The sequence below is a fragment of the Bos indicus genome, chromosome 7, assembly GCF_029378745.1.
Source record: "Bos indicus isolate NIAB-ARS_2022 breed Sahiwal x Tharparkar chromosome 7, NIAB-ARS_B.indTharparkar_mat_pri_1.0, whole genome shotgun sequence".
Taxonomy (NCBI): Eukaryota; Metazoa; Chordata; class Mammalia; order Artiodactyla; family Bovidae; genus Bos; species Bos indicus.
The window spans coordinates 100,044,155-100,058,613 of NC_091766.1; the positions used below are offsets into that span (position 1 = coordinate 100,044,155).

The 14,459-nt window shown below is 37.0% G+C and overlaps 1 long non-coding RNA gene across 1 annotated transcript in view; it reads left to right on the forward strand.

Annotated features, from left to right (window-relative positions):
* Positions 1–338: 338 nt before the first annotated feature.
* Positions 339–14,459, forward strand: part of LOC139183942 (uncharacterized) — a 141,287-nt gene continuing 127,166 nt past the window's right edge. Inside the window, exon 1 of the long non-coding RNA XR_011567424.1 lies at positions 339–393. This is a non-coding gene — a long non-coding RNA (uncharacterized lncRNA). The remainder of the gene's footprint in view (positions 394–14,459) is intronic.

A 14,459-nucleotide genomic window follows, 5' to 3' on the forward strand; every position in this document is an offset into this window, starting at 1 on the left:
TGGACACAAAGGCTCAATTTAATCCATCACAATATATGAAAATACACCCACATCAATTCATGACAGTAATGTTCGTGAACACAAATGAATATCCTAACAATTTCCAGCAAAAGTGGGGGTGGGGTTGGGGGTGGGAATCACATGTACAGTAGTCCTCTCTTGTCGCAGTTTTATTTTCTGCAATTTCAGCTACTCAGGGTCAACTATGGTTTGAAAATATTAGGTGGGAAATATCGGAAATGAACTGTCGAGGTTTTAAATCGCACAGCTGTTTTGAGCAGCGTGATGAAATCTCGCGTTGTCTCGCTTGCTATCGCTCTCTGGTCAGTTGCTCAGCAGCCATCTTCGCTCAGATCTGCTGCTGAGGTATCGCTCTGACAGCCCTATGTTCAGGTAACTCTTATTTGACTTAGAAAGATGGTAACAATAACCCTGTATACGAGACAACAAAAGAGACACTGATGTATAGAACAGTCTTTTGGACTCTGGGAGAGGGAGAGGGTGGGATAATTTGGGAGAATGGCATTGAAACATGTATAATATCATATATGAAATGAGCCGCCAGTCCAGGTTCGATGCACGATACTGGACGCTTGGGGCTGGTGCGCTGGGATGACCCAGAGGGATGGTATGGAAGGGAGGAGGGAGGTGGGTTCAGGATGGGGAACACGTGTATACCTGTGGCGGATTCATGTTGATATATGGCAAAACCAATACAATATTGTAAAATTAAAAAAAAAAAAATGGCCCCGAAGTGCAAGAATAGTGATGCCGACAATTCGCATATGCCAAAGAGAAGCTGTAAAGCACTTTCTTTAAGTGAAAAGTGAAAGCTGTTGACTTAATAAGGAGAGGGGAAAAAGAATCATATGCTGAGGTGCTAAGATCTATGGTAAGAATGAATCGTCTATGCCTGAAATTGTGAAGAAGGAAAAAGAAAGTCGTGCTAGTTATGTTATGGCACCTCAAGCTGAAAGTCAAGGTCACGGTGTGTGTTAAAGGCTTAGTTAAGATGAGAAAGGCATTACATTTGATCTTTTGAGAGAGACTATATTTGCATAACTGTTATTGAAATATGTTATAATTATTTCATTTTATTATTATTGTTGTTAATCTTGTGTGTGTGTGTGTGTTAGTCAGTCGTGCCGGACTCTTTGTGGGCTATAGCCCGCCGGACTCCTCTGTCCATAGAATTCTCCAGGCAAGAATACTGGACGGGGGTGCCATTCCCTTCTCTAGGGTTTCTTCCCAACTCAGAGATGGAACCCAGGTCTCCTGCATTGTAGGCAGATCCTTTACCATCTGAGCCACCAGGGAAGCCCTAATCTCATACTGTGCCTAATCTATACGTTAAACTTTATTGTGTGTACAGGAAATGTATAGGTATGTGTATATAGGAAAAACAGTATGTATAGGGTTTGGTACAGTGTGGTTTCAGGCATCCAGTGGGAGTCTTAGAAGGCGGTGCTACTGCACTTTGAACTTTTCATCCATATATCTGGAACACAGAGGACTTGTGGACTGTGAAGAAGGCTGAGCGCCGAAGAATTGATGCTTTTGAACTGTGGTGTTGGAGAAGACTCTTGAGAGTCCCTTGGACTGCAAGGAGATGCAACCAGTCCATTCTGAAGGAGATCAGCCCTGGGATTTCTTTGGAAGGAATGATGCTGAAGCTGAAACTCCAGTACTTTGGCCAGCTCATGCGAAGAGTTGACTCCTTGGAAAAGACTCTGATGCTGGGAGGGATTGGGGGCAGGAGGAGAAGGGGACGACAGAGGATGAGATGGCTGGATGGCATCACTGACTCGATGGACGTGAGTCTCAGTGAACTCCAGGAGTTGGTGATGGATAGGGAGGCCTGGCGTGCTGCAATTCATGGGGTTGCAAAGAGTCGGACACGACTGAGCGACTGATCTGATCTGATCTCATTAACAATTTTTTGCCTTTCTCGGGGTTAGACATCTTTTTCCTATGTTTCATTCTAGAAGTTTTATTACTTTAGATTCTACATTTAAACTAATGATCTTCAAGTTGATGTTTGCATACATATGAGGAAAATTCTTACAAGGTTTTTTTCTGATGCTGTGTTTCATCTTCTATAAGATTATTTGTTCATTTTCTTTAAGGAACTGATCTATTTTATGTTTTTTTTTAATTTGCATAAAATTGTTCATAATATTCCTTTATTATTCTGACCAGTTTCTTCTGTATCCTCACCTGAAATTGCTTTGTCAGGTTTTTTTTTTTTTTTTTCCTCATTTTTAGCCATTCTCTTAGGAGTATAATGATATCTCTCTATTGTTCTAATTTGCAATTTCCTATTAGTGAAATATTTAAGCACCTTTTTATATGATTATTTATTGTCTCTACATCTTGTTTGGTGAAGCAGTCCATGAAAAACTTTCATCCATTTTCTTTTTTTCTCTGTTTTGGAAATTCACCCATTTTCTAAGTTGATTGTTTTCTTATTTTTGAGCTTTCCATTTTTAAAAAATATTTATTTTGCTTATAAGTTCTTTAACATGTTTTCCAAATATTTTCTCTCATTCTGTGGCTTGTCTTTCATTTTATTAATGCTGTCTATCATAGTGCAGAAATTTTAATTTTAATTAAGTCCAACTCATTATTTTTTCTCCTCATGAATCATACTTTTCATATTGTATTTATAAATGCATTGGCATACCTAAGATAACTTAGAGTTTTTCCAGCACTTCTATAGGCAAAAACAAAACAAAAACAGGTTAAGAAAGCTATTCACCTGGAAACATGGGTCATTTCTTTTGGAGAATGAAGGATCATTCCGAGGTTAGACCTGGGAACCTTGAAGAACAATTCCATTGCAGCAGAATTTGTTCTGAATTAAAAAAATATGGTTGACCGGCTGCTTTTCAGAATCCTAATGGAGCAATAACTGCTATATACCTCGTATTATCTGCCATTTTGTGTGAAAATAGCTATTTTGTTGTCTTTGTCATTGTTTTAGCACTATGTTTTGGGCTTCTTGAAAGCGTTTATTTGCCTCTTAGATTTACTGGGCATTAGATCAAGAGAATTTGTACCTGAGGAGCTTCATTTGTATACCTAGACCTGATCTAGATGACACAATTACCGGCTTCATGTCTGAGCTGATGCCAGAATGGGTTGGTGCTTTGGTGATACTGGAAAGAAGGTAAATGAAACATGAATCATTAAGGGCTGTATCTCAATCTACAGCAAAATGCTGGTTTGTTGACCTCCAGGAGACATGCTTCTGGGTATGCACACAATGGTGTAGACTATCCCCTTGATTACGGCCTGGCACAATGATTTGTTTAACTAACAGGAAGTAGTCCCAGAAATACTGGTGCTATTAAATTAAGTCTTAAGAAAGAAGGTCTATGAGCTTCTGTTTTTGCTTGCTGGGGGAAATCAGCCAACATATATTAATAATAAATATGTTACCTAGGAACACTGTGCTATGAAAACTTATTTACCGAAATTGATAGTCCTTTTACAAGAGGACTGAAACCCAGATCCAAATCCCAGGTGAGGTGTCACCCATCCCCAGAACCAATTTTCCAACTCTATGAGTGAATTCATTTTGTGGGTGGATTTTTCAGTTCTACCTGAGGCATCCCTATTACTGCCAAATAGAGGAAAGACAGCTTATCTCCATGTAACCCTGAAAAGTTTGCATAATCATGAACAAACAACTAAAATGGTTGTGTTAATAAGCAACTGAGCATTGGTATAGTTTATAACACAGCAAGAGATAATCAAAACATTATTTTTAATTCTTTTTCTGTTCTATGTCTGTTTACCCATTTGGTGCTTGTAGAAAAGATTTCAAACTAGATAATTTCTCACTAAAATGTCATGTTACAAACAACTGAACACCTTATCCCTATCACTATTTATGATTAACAGATTATCTTACTCTGACACATATACATACACCAAATGTAGATAAAGATATCTACATTTGGTGTAGATATATTTTGACAATTAAATATCTAATATTTACAAAATTACTTGTTGATTCAGTAGCAAATATGTAGGATAAAGTTAGGATGCTACGAGATTTTTTTTAGAAAATAACAAATGACATTCAAAAGAATACAGAAGTGACAAAACAATCAGTTTTGCTACTTAAGAGTCAACCCATATTTATGCATGGTGGTTTGCTGGAAATAATTTGTCACCAGTATTTTTCAAAACAAAGCATCACATTACAGATTCATAGAGCTGACAGAGGTCTTTGAGAGTCCTTTTACATATCTATGCCTTTCTGAAGAACTATATATAACAGTCTCACCTTCTGCCAACCCAAGCAATTAAAATCCTTTAATAATCTCATTATGCAGAAGCTTACTGCTGTAATTTAAAATGACCTCATAGATTACTAACAGGTATTTTGAACATATTTATCATATATAATAAAAATTATTTGTGATTTTAGCAATATACTTTTTCATGGCAAGACACTGAAATGAAGAATTTGATTCTGTGTTATCTTTTCTATTTGTTCAATTTCTATATTATTAATTATTGGTTCCTCTATGCTTATTAGGTTATGAAATAATAGAATCATTTACCTAAATTCAATACATATGGTGAACATTAGTTGAAGATATCTTTTTATAAAACAATGGGAAAAATATTCTCCTAGGTAAATAATGAATCCATGAGTGATGTCCTATTTAAAGTGCAATTCTAGATATCTCAGGCTTCCCTGGTGGCTTAGATGGATAAAAATGTACCTGGAATGCAAAGGCCCAGGCTGGACCCCTGGGTTCTCTAGAAAAGGGAATGGCAACCCACTCCAGTATTCTTGCTTGGAGAATCCTATGGACAGAGAAGCTGGCTGGTGGGCTATAGTTCATGGGATCTCAAAGAGTCAGAAACAACTGAGCAACTAATACTCCTCCTCTTCCTCCTCCTCTTGATAGCTCAGAAGCACTATTTTTGGACTTTTTCTATGGGAATATAAATACTTCTATTAACTTTACTCAACAAATCTCTGCCTAAATCTATTCCCAAATGTGCTATTTTGTAATTTCTTTATAGACCAGAAAGTGCACATCTCATAAATATTCAAATTAGCAAATTTTTAAAAAGAGAAAAGAACTATGTAGCCACCAATGAGATTAAGAACAAGAATGTGGCCTGCTCCATTCACCTGTTGTGCCCCCTTCTTAACATGACCACCAACCCCATCTTCAAAAAGAAATCACTAGCTTAGTTTCTAACACTGTTATGGGCTATAAAATGCACCAAAGTAGAATCAACAATAAAGTACTCTTTTCTGTTGTGTTTCTTTTACTCAACATTATGTTTGTGAGATTCATCCATATTGTTTTATATAGTTATAATGTATTTTTATCTGTTGCTGCATAGCATTCCATTTTGTGAATACAGCTTTTCCTTTCTATTTATTTTCTATTTTCCATTCTATGATTAATAGTAGATATTTTTTGCTTTTAATAGTGTCAGTATTAATTTTGATATATGATATTTTGTGATAGAAACTGTGCTTTTTCCTGGCATACACCAAGGAATGAAATTGCTAGTTCTACAACTTGTTGTCTGCCGGGGTCCAGCCCCGGTTGATCCAGGGAAATTCGAAGGAGAGACAGCTTTGGCGATCAGGATACGATCGCTTTAATTAAATATTAATTAGAGATATAAAGAGTAATAGAATGAGGGTAGCTCAGTAGGAAAATTCAGTGGAGAAAAGAGGCTGAATAGCTTGGTTTACGTGGAAAGCTAATAATTCCAAGGCAAGGAATTTACGTCACCTACGTAGGCCACAGGCGTCCTTCCGTTCTCGTGAAGGAGAGGAGACACTAAGGCCTCCCCGGTCAGATCTTAGAAGCGCAGGCATAATTAGTAGGCTTGATGAGCCTCCGCATTCCAGATAATTCAGCCAGAAGGTGAGAGAACGAGCGACATGGGGAGACCAGTCTTTCGAGGAACTGATCCCATTTTTTATTTTTCCAGGGTCTGTTTTTATACACTGAGATGTATTACAAAAGTCAAGGGGGTCAGCAGTCCTGACTTTTATTAAAGTCAGGTGCTTGATACAAATGTATACAGAGGTCTTAGGGGTGTTACATCATCTTAAGGCCAGGGGGTCCTGCTGACAATTTATGACCCTCTCCTTATGACAGTGGTCAGTCAACCAGAACACTTATTTCTCCAGGGGTGATTATTTTTGAAACAGACACCACCTTCCAAAGGTACCAAATAAAGTTACATTCCTATAGGGTGAGGGTGTAGTGGGTTTTGATTAAGGAAAGAATTTGCTTAGCCTAAGGTCTAATGTGATTAATATCAAAGGTTAATACTTATTTCCTCTATATATTCATTAATGTGTATAAGGGCAGGGGATGTGGAGACTTAGCAGCGAACAAATGAAAAACCCTTCACCAATACAATTTCTAATCAGCCCACTATACTTATACTAATAGTTTTCTAACTTCTCAAAAGAACCTGTTTTTAGAAGGTTTAAAGCATCTCGTGCCTCTCACGGTTGGGAGGCTGTGAGCAATCACATGTGGCCAGACAAGCCTGTCAGGCAGGCTAGAGAACCTTCAGAGGAGTTTGTAGGTTGAAACACTCCTATCACACCCAGGAATTATTATTAACTGGAGCTCTAAGTTAACTCCTTCTCCGAAAGAGGTGGTGGGGGACAGCCCCCCATAAAGTCAGAGGTGTAGGTGAGAGCACAAAGTAGTAAAGTAGGCAGACTCTGGTTTTGGGGTAGATGCTCGAGAATTTCCAGGGGGTCTCCTGAGGCTCAATCCCGCCTTTGGGTATGTCGAGCCTCCTTCCTCATGACCTTTGACCCAGGTGGAGGTCCTCACGCCGGCTCCTGGCAGTTGTCTCTACAGTGTGGTTTTATTTATGGTAGGTTTGATATTTGGCAGTATGAGTTCTTCAACTTTGTTGTGCTTCCTAAAGACTGCCTTGACAATTTTTTGCCTTTAATATTTCCACATATATTTTAAATTAGTTTGTTAATGTCAATGAAGAAAATATGCTGAGATTTGATTAGAATGGCTTTGTATCTGAAGATCAATTTTGAGAGTGTTAATATCATATTACTAAATCTTCCAATTTATAGATCGGTATGTTCTTTCATTTATTTAATTGTCCTCTAATTTTTCTCAATATTTTGCAATTTTTAAGTATAACATCTTACGCTTGCTTGCCATACTTATTCAGAAGAATACAATGTTTTTGATATTATTATATATAGTCTTTTATATGTTTTATATTTCTTATCAGATCAGATCAGATCAGTAGCTCAGTCGTGTCTGACTCTTTGTGACCCCGTCAATCGCCTCACGCCAGGCCTCCCTGTCCATCACCAACTCCTGGAGTTCACTCAAACTCATGTCCATCAAGTCAGTGATGCCATCCAACCATCTCATCCTCTGTCGTCCCCTTCTCCTCCTGCCCCCAATCCCTCCCAGCATCAGTCGTTTCCAATGAGTCAACTCTTCACATGAGGTGGCCAAAGTACTGGAGTTTCAGCTTTAGCATCATCCCTTCCAAAGAAATCCCAGGGCTGATCTCCTTCAGAATGGACTGGTTGGATCTCCTTGCAGTCCAAGGGACTCTCAAAACTCTTCTCCAACACCACAGTTCAAAAGCATCCATTCTTTGGCGCTCAGCTTTCTTCACAGTCCAACTTTCACATCCATACATGACCACTGAAAAAACCATAGCCTTGACTAGACGAACCTTTGTTGGCAAAGTAATGTCTCTGCTTTTGAATATGCTATCTAGGTTGGTCATAACTTTCCTTCCAAGGAGTAAGCGTCTTTTAATTTCATGGCTGCAATCACCATCTGCAGTGATATTGGAGCCCAGAAAAATAAAGTCTGACACTGTTTCCACTGTTTCCCCATCTATTTCCCATGAATTGATGGGACCAGATGCCATGATCTTCGTTTTCTGAAAGTTGAGCTTTAAGCCAACTTTTTCACTCTCAACTTTCACTTTCATCAAGAGGCTTTTTAGTTCCTCTTCACTTTCTGTCATAAGGGTGATGTCATCTGCATATCTGAGGTTATTGATATTTCTCCTGGCAGTCTTGATTCCAGCTTGTGTTTCTTCCAGCCCAGCATTTTTCATGATGTACTTTGCACAGAAGTTAAATAAGCAGGGTGACAATATACAGCCTTGACGTCCTCCTTTTCCTATTTGGAACCAGTCTGTTGTTCCATGTCCAGTTCTAACTGTTGCTTCCTGACCTGCATGCAGATTTCTCAAGATGCAGGTCAGGTGGTCTGGTATTCCCATCTCTTTCAGAATTTTCCACAGTTTATTGTGATCCACACAGTCAAAGGCTTTGGCATAGTCAACAAAGCAGAAATAGATGTTTTTCTGGAACTCTCTTGCTTTTTCCATGATCCAACGGATGTTGGCAATTTGATCTCTGGTTCCTCTGCCTTTTCTAAAACCAGCTTGAACATCTGGAAGTTCACGGTTCACGTATTGCTGAAGCCTGGCTTGGAAAATTTTAAGCATTACTTTAGTAGCATGTGAGATGAGTGCAATTGTGCGGTAGTTTGAGCATTCTTTGGCATTGCCTTTCTTTGGGATTGGATTGAAAACTGACCTTTTCCAGTCCTGTGGCCACTGCTGAGTTTTCCAAATTTGCTGGTATATTGAGTGCTGCACTTTCACAGCATTCTTATACATATATGGAAATAAATTAATGATTATCCAACTTTGCTAAATTAATCCTGAACTTCATTACTGTATAGATAATTTTGTGTTTACTATGTACAAAGCCTCAAATAACAAGAGCTTTTCCTTTTACAAAATGCCTTTTTGTTTCCCTTATTTTGTTTTTTACATCTCAAATATTTATAGTCTCTTTTAGTCTAAGCTGTAACACTTCTGCAGTTCAGCTATCTCATTATTATGTGGTATTTCAGTAAATTTGATTTCTGTTTACTCTGTGTCAAAAACCACAAGTGCAATTTTCTTCTATAATCTCTCTCTCTCTCTCCACTCTACCAACCTTTCTGTATGGAATTACAGGTACATTGGGAATATAGCCTCTCAGTTCTTCTATAATCTCTTTGAAGAGCTTAAAGAATTGACTAGTTAGTGAAATAATTCTTTGAGAGGTTTTAACAATAAAGTTAAAAGCATTACTTGTTTTTGCTCTGAGGCTTTCTTTTTATAGCAGTACACTGGATTTCATCTTTATCCCAAAGCTGTGTTCATGACAAGTTTAATTTGATGAGAAGCATTTAAATATTTTTAATGCTAAAATTTCAGAAACTAATAAACTTTCTATTTTACACTGATTAATTTGCAGATAGAACTTATTTTTTTTCCTGTAATACTTTACACATCAGATAGTAAAAGTCAAACCTCATCCAGTATTTGGCCTCAAAACTTACTTGTCCATTGGCACAAGTTTATTAAATACATTTTTATTCCTTCCAATTTGTCACAGGAAATATTTTAACTAAAAGTTTCACTACTGTCATATGTAATGGCACCAAAAAATAGCCACCAAATACAAGTAACCATTTGGCAGTTTCTCATAACAGTTTCCTTTTACTTCCTACCCAGTTGCAAAGCTAATATTTGTTTACTGAAGTATCTCATTTCTTGGTGCTAAATCTTCTTTATAAATTTGTTGCTGCAAAAGTAGCCTATAAAATAAACAACTTCATATATCACAATTACAAAACAAGTATATTTCATTCACAGGTCTGCAGAAGGCTAGGGGATCAGTCAATCAAGACAGATCATGAGATTCTATGCTTAGGCTATGTATTGATTAGACTTAGGTTAGTGCTGAAGTTTAGGGTTTAGAACTGCTCTATTAGAAATCTTATAACTCATAATAAATGCAAACTATTTTAATGAGAAAAATTATGAATGTACAGTTATCCAAATTTATATACAAATGGTTAATAGGCATATGAAAAGATGCTCACCATTGTTAGTCATCAAGTAAAGACAAACTACTAACATATGTAAAATAAAACAGAATCCAACAACATATTTAAAAAGATCATACATCGTGACCAAGTGGGTTTTATCCCAGTGATGCAAGGATTCTTCAATATTTGCAAATAATCAATGTGATACACCATGTTAACCAACTGAGAGATAAAAACCATATGATTATCTCAGTAGTTGCAGAGAAAGCCTTTGACAAAATTCAACACCGATTTATGATAAAAACTCTCCAGAAAGCAGGCATAAAAGGAACATACCTAAACATAATAAGCCATTTATGATAAACCCATAGCAAACATTGTCCTCAGTGATGAAAAATTGAAAGCATTTCCTCTAAAGTCAGGAACAAGACAAGGGTACCCACCCTCACCACTACTATTCAACATAGTTTTGGAAGTTGTAGCCACACCAATAAGAGAAGAAATAGAAATAAAAGGAATCCAGATTGGAAAAAAAAAAAAGAAGTAAAACACCCACTGTTTGCAGATGACATGATCCTCTAAATAGAAAACCCTAAAGACACCACCAGAAAATTATCAGAGCTAATTAATGAATATAGTAAAGTTTCAGGATATAAAATTAATACACCAAAATTCCTTGCATTACTATACATTAAAGATGAGAAAACAGAAAATTTAAGGGAACAATCCCATTCACCATTGCAACGAAAAGAATAAAATACTTAGGACTAAATTTACCTTTGCCAACAAAGGTACGTCTAGTCAAGGCTATGGTTTTTCCTGTGGTCATGTATGGATGTCAGAGTTGGACTGTGAAGAAGGCTGAGTGCCAAAGAATTGATGCTTTTGAACTGTGGTGTTGGAGAAGACTCTTGAGAGTCCCTTGGACTTTAAGGAGATCCAACCAGTCCATTCTGAAGGAGATCAGCCCTGGGTGTTCTTTGGAAGGAATGATGCTAAAGCTGAAACTCCAGTACTTTGGCCACCTCATGTGAAGAGTTGACTCATTGGAAAAGACTCTGATGCTGGGAAGGATGAGGGCAAGAGGAGAAGGGGACGACAGAGGATGAGATGGCTGGATGGCATCACTGACTCGATGGACGTGAGTCTGTGTGAACTCCGGGAGTTGGTGATGGACAGGGAGGCCTGGCGTGCTGCGATTGATGGGGTCACAAAGAGTCGGACACGACTGAGCGACTGATCTGATCTGAAAGAAACAGAAGTCTTATATATAGAAATCTATAAAACACTAATGAAAGAAATTGAAGATGACACAAATAGATGGACAAATATACCATGTTCATGGATTGGAAGAATCAATGTAGTAAATGAGTATACCACCCAAAGCAATCTCTAGATTCAATACAATTCCTATCAAGCTACCAATGGTATTTTTCACAGAACTAGAACAAATAATTTCACAATTTGTATGGAAACACACACACAAAAAAACCTATAATAGCCAAATCAATCTGAGGAAGAAGAATGGAACTGGAGGAATCAACCTGCCTTACATCAGACTATACTACAAAGCTACAGTCATCAAGACAGTATGGTACTGACACAAAAATAGAAATATAGATCAATGGAACAAAATAGAAAGCCCAGAGATCAATCCATGCACCTATGGACACCTTATGTTTGACAAGGGAGCAAAAATATACAATGGAAAAAAGACAATCTCTTAACAAGTGGTGCTGGGAAAACTGGTCAGCCACCTGTAAAAGAATGAAACTAGAACACTTACTAACACCATACACAAAAATAAACTCAAAATGCATTACAGATCTAAATGTAGGACCAGAAACTATAAAACTCCTAGAGGAAAACTAGTTAGAACACTCTCTGACATAAATCACAGCAAGGTCCTCTATGACCCACACCCCAGAGTAATGGAAATAAAAGCAAAAATAAACAAATGGAACCTAATTAAACTTAAAAGCTTTTACACAACAAAGGAAACTATAAGCAAGGTGAAAAGATGGCCTTCAGAATGGGAGAAAATAGTAGCAAACAAAACAATGGACAAAGAATAAACTTCCAAAATATACAAACAGTTCATGCAGCTCAATACCAGAAAAATAAATGACCCAATCAAAAAATGGGCCAGAGAACTAAACAAACATTTCTCCAAAGAGGACATGCAGATGGCTAACAAACACATGAAAAGATGCTCAACATCATGCATTATCAGAGAAATGCAAATCAAAACCACAATGAAGTACCATCTTACACTGGTCAGAATGGCTGCCATCAAAAAGTCTACAAACAATAAATGCTGGAGAGGGTGTGGAGGAAAGGGAACCCTCTTACACTGTTGGTGGGAATGCAAACTAGTAGGGACACTATAGAGAACAAGGTGGAGATTCCTTTAAAAACTGGAAATAGAACTGCCATGTGACCCAGCAATCCTATTACTGGGCATACACACCAAGGAAACCAGAATTGAAAGAGACGCATGTACCCCAATGTTCATCACAGCACTGTTTACAATATCTAGGACATGAAAGCAACTTAGATGTCCATCAGCAGATGAATGGATAAGAAAGCTGTGGTACATATGCACAATGGAATATTACTCAGCTATTAAAAATAACACATTTGAGTCCATTCTAATGAGGTGGATGAAACCAGAGCCTATTATACAGAGTGAAGTAAGTCAGAAAGAAAAACAATATAGTATATTAATGTATATATATGGAATTTGGAAAGATGGTAACAACGACCCTATATGCAAGACAGCAAAAGAGACACAGATGTAAAGAAGAGACTTTTAGACTCTGTGGGAGAAGGTGAGGGTGGGATGAATTGAGAGAATAGCATTAAAAAATGTTTATTACCATATGTGAAATTGATCACCAGTCCAGGTTTGATGCATGAGACAGGGTGCTCAGGGCTGGTGCACTGGGACAACCCAGAGGAGTGGGATGGGGAGGGAGGTGGGAGGGGGTTTGGGGACTTGGGGACACATGTATACCCATGGGTGTTTCGTGTCGATGCATGGCAGAAACCACCACACTATTGTAAAGTAATTAGCCTTCAATTAATTAAAAAATAGATAGCCAGTGGGAATTTGCTGTATTACTCAGGGAACTCAAACTGGGGCTCTGTGACAGCCTAAAGATGCGGATAGGGTGGGAGGTGGGAAGGAGACTCGAGAGAGGGGACATATATATATATATATCTGTGACTGATCCATGTTGACATATGGCAGAAACAACACAATATTGTAATTATCCTCAGTTTAAAATAAATTAAAAAAAAGACAAACTGAGATCACAGTGTGATACCAGTATACTCTATGATGGGTAAAATTAAAAATATATATATTATCAAGTGTTAATGGAGTTCTCCAATATTGCTGGTGAAAATATTTATAAAAACAGAAAAGTACTTTAGTAAACAGTTTGACAGTTTCTTATAGCTTAATGTGCAGTTTCTCCTTAAACTAGAAGTTCTGTGATGCGCGTTCTAGGGCTTGCTCACATTGGCATCACAAGAGCTTTCTGTGCATATCTATTCTTGACTCTGCCTTCAGGGTGTAATATTTGTAGTGTGAAATCATTGTGATAAAAATATTTACACTGTGGCAATCAGCAAACACTACAAATCCAGGTTTTCTCCGTGGTCTTCCAGAAAGCTAGCTATTAAACATTTACATCATGCAAATCCACTCTTAGGTATTTACATAAGAAATTAAAACATATCCACAAAGGTTGTGCACAAATATGTATAGTACATTATTAATAAAATATTAAACATATAAAGAAGCTAAATGTCCTTAAAAAGGTAAATCGATAAACAAAATGTGGCACAGTATTCTGCAATAACAAGTGTCATAGAATACTGATGTAGAATTTAGCAGTAATAATCAGTGGCTGAATGTACATGCAACAACATGGATCAACCTAAAACCATTACAAATTAGAAAACCCAGACACTAAGACTATATACTCTATTTGTCCACTTATATGGCATTCTAGAAAAGATAAAATTATAGGAATGTAAATAAGAATAGTAGTTGCTAAGGGCCAGGCCTTGGAGGAATTGACTCTAAAGAGTCCCCAAAACTTTTTGAGGCAAATGAAATTTTACAGATTTTAGTGTAATTTACATGCCTATATACACTTTGTTAAAGATCATAAAACTCTACTCTAAAATGCTATATTTTATTATGAGTAGATAATATTTAGATTAAGAAAATATTTAAAAAATTTAGCACAGTCTAATTTTGGGAATTTAAACAATTAATTTGCCTTGCATACCTGAAAAAATTATAATTTATACACAGGTGGAAAAAATGGTAAAGAGAGGGAATTATCTAGGTAATTTACAATAAGGAATTACAGAAATAAGATAACATTTTAAAATGTAATTAAATTTTAAACTGGCCCTTAAAATATAATTATTTCTGCATATGCTTATTTATATGTGGAAAATATTTTAATTCTATCTATAAATATACACAAATGACCAAATGATCTTTTAATTTGATCTACACCAAAGCATGACTCTGTAATTTAG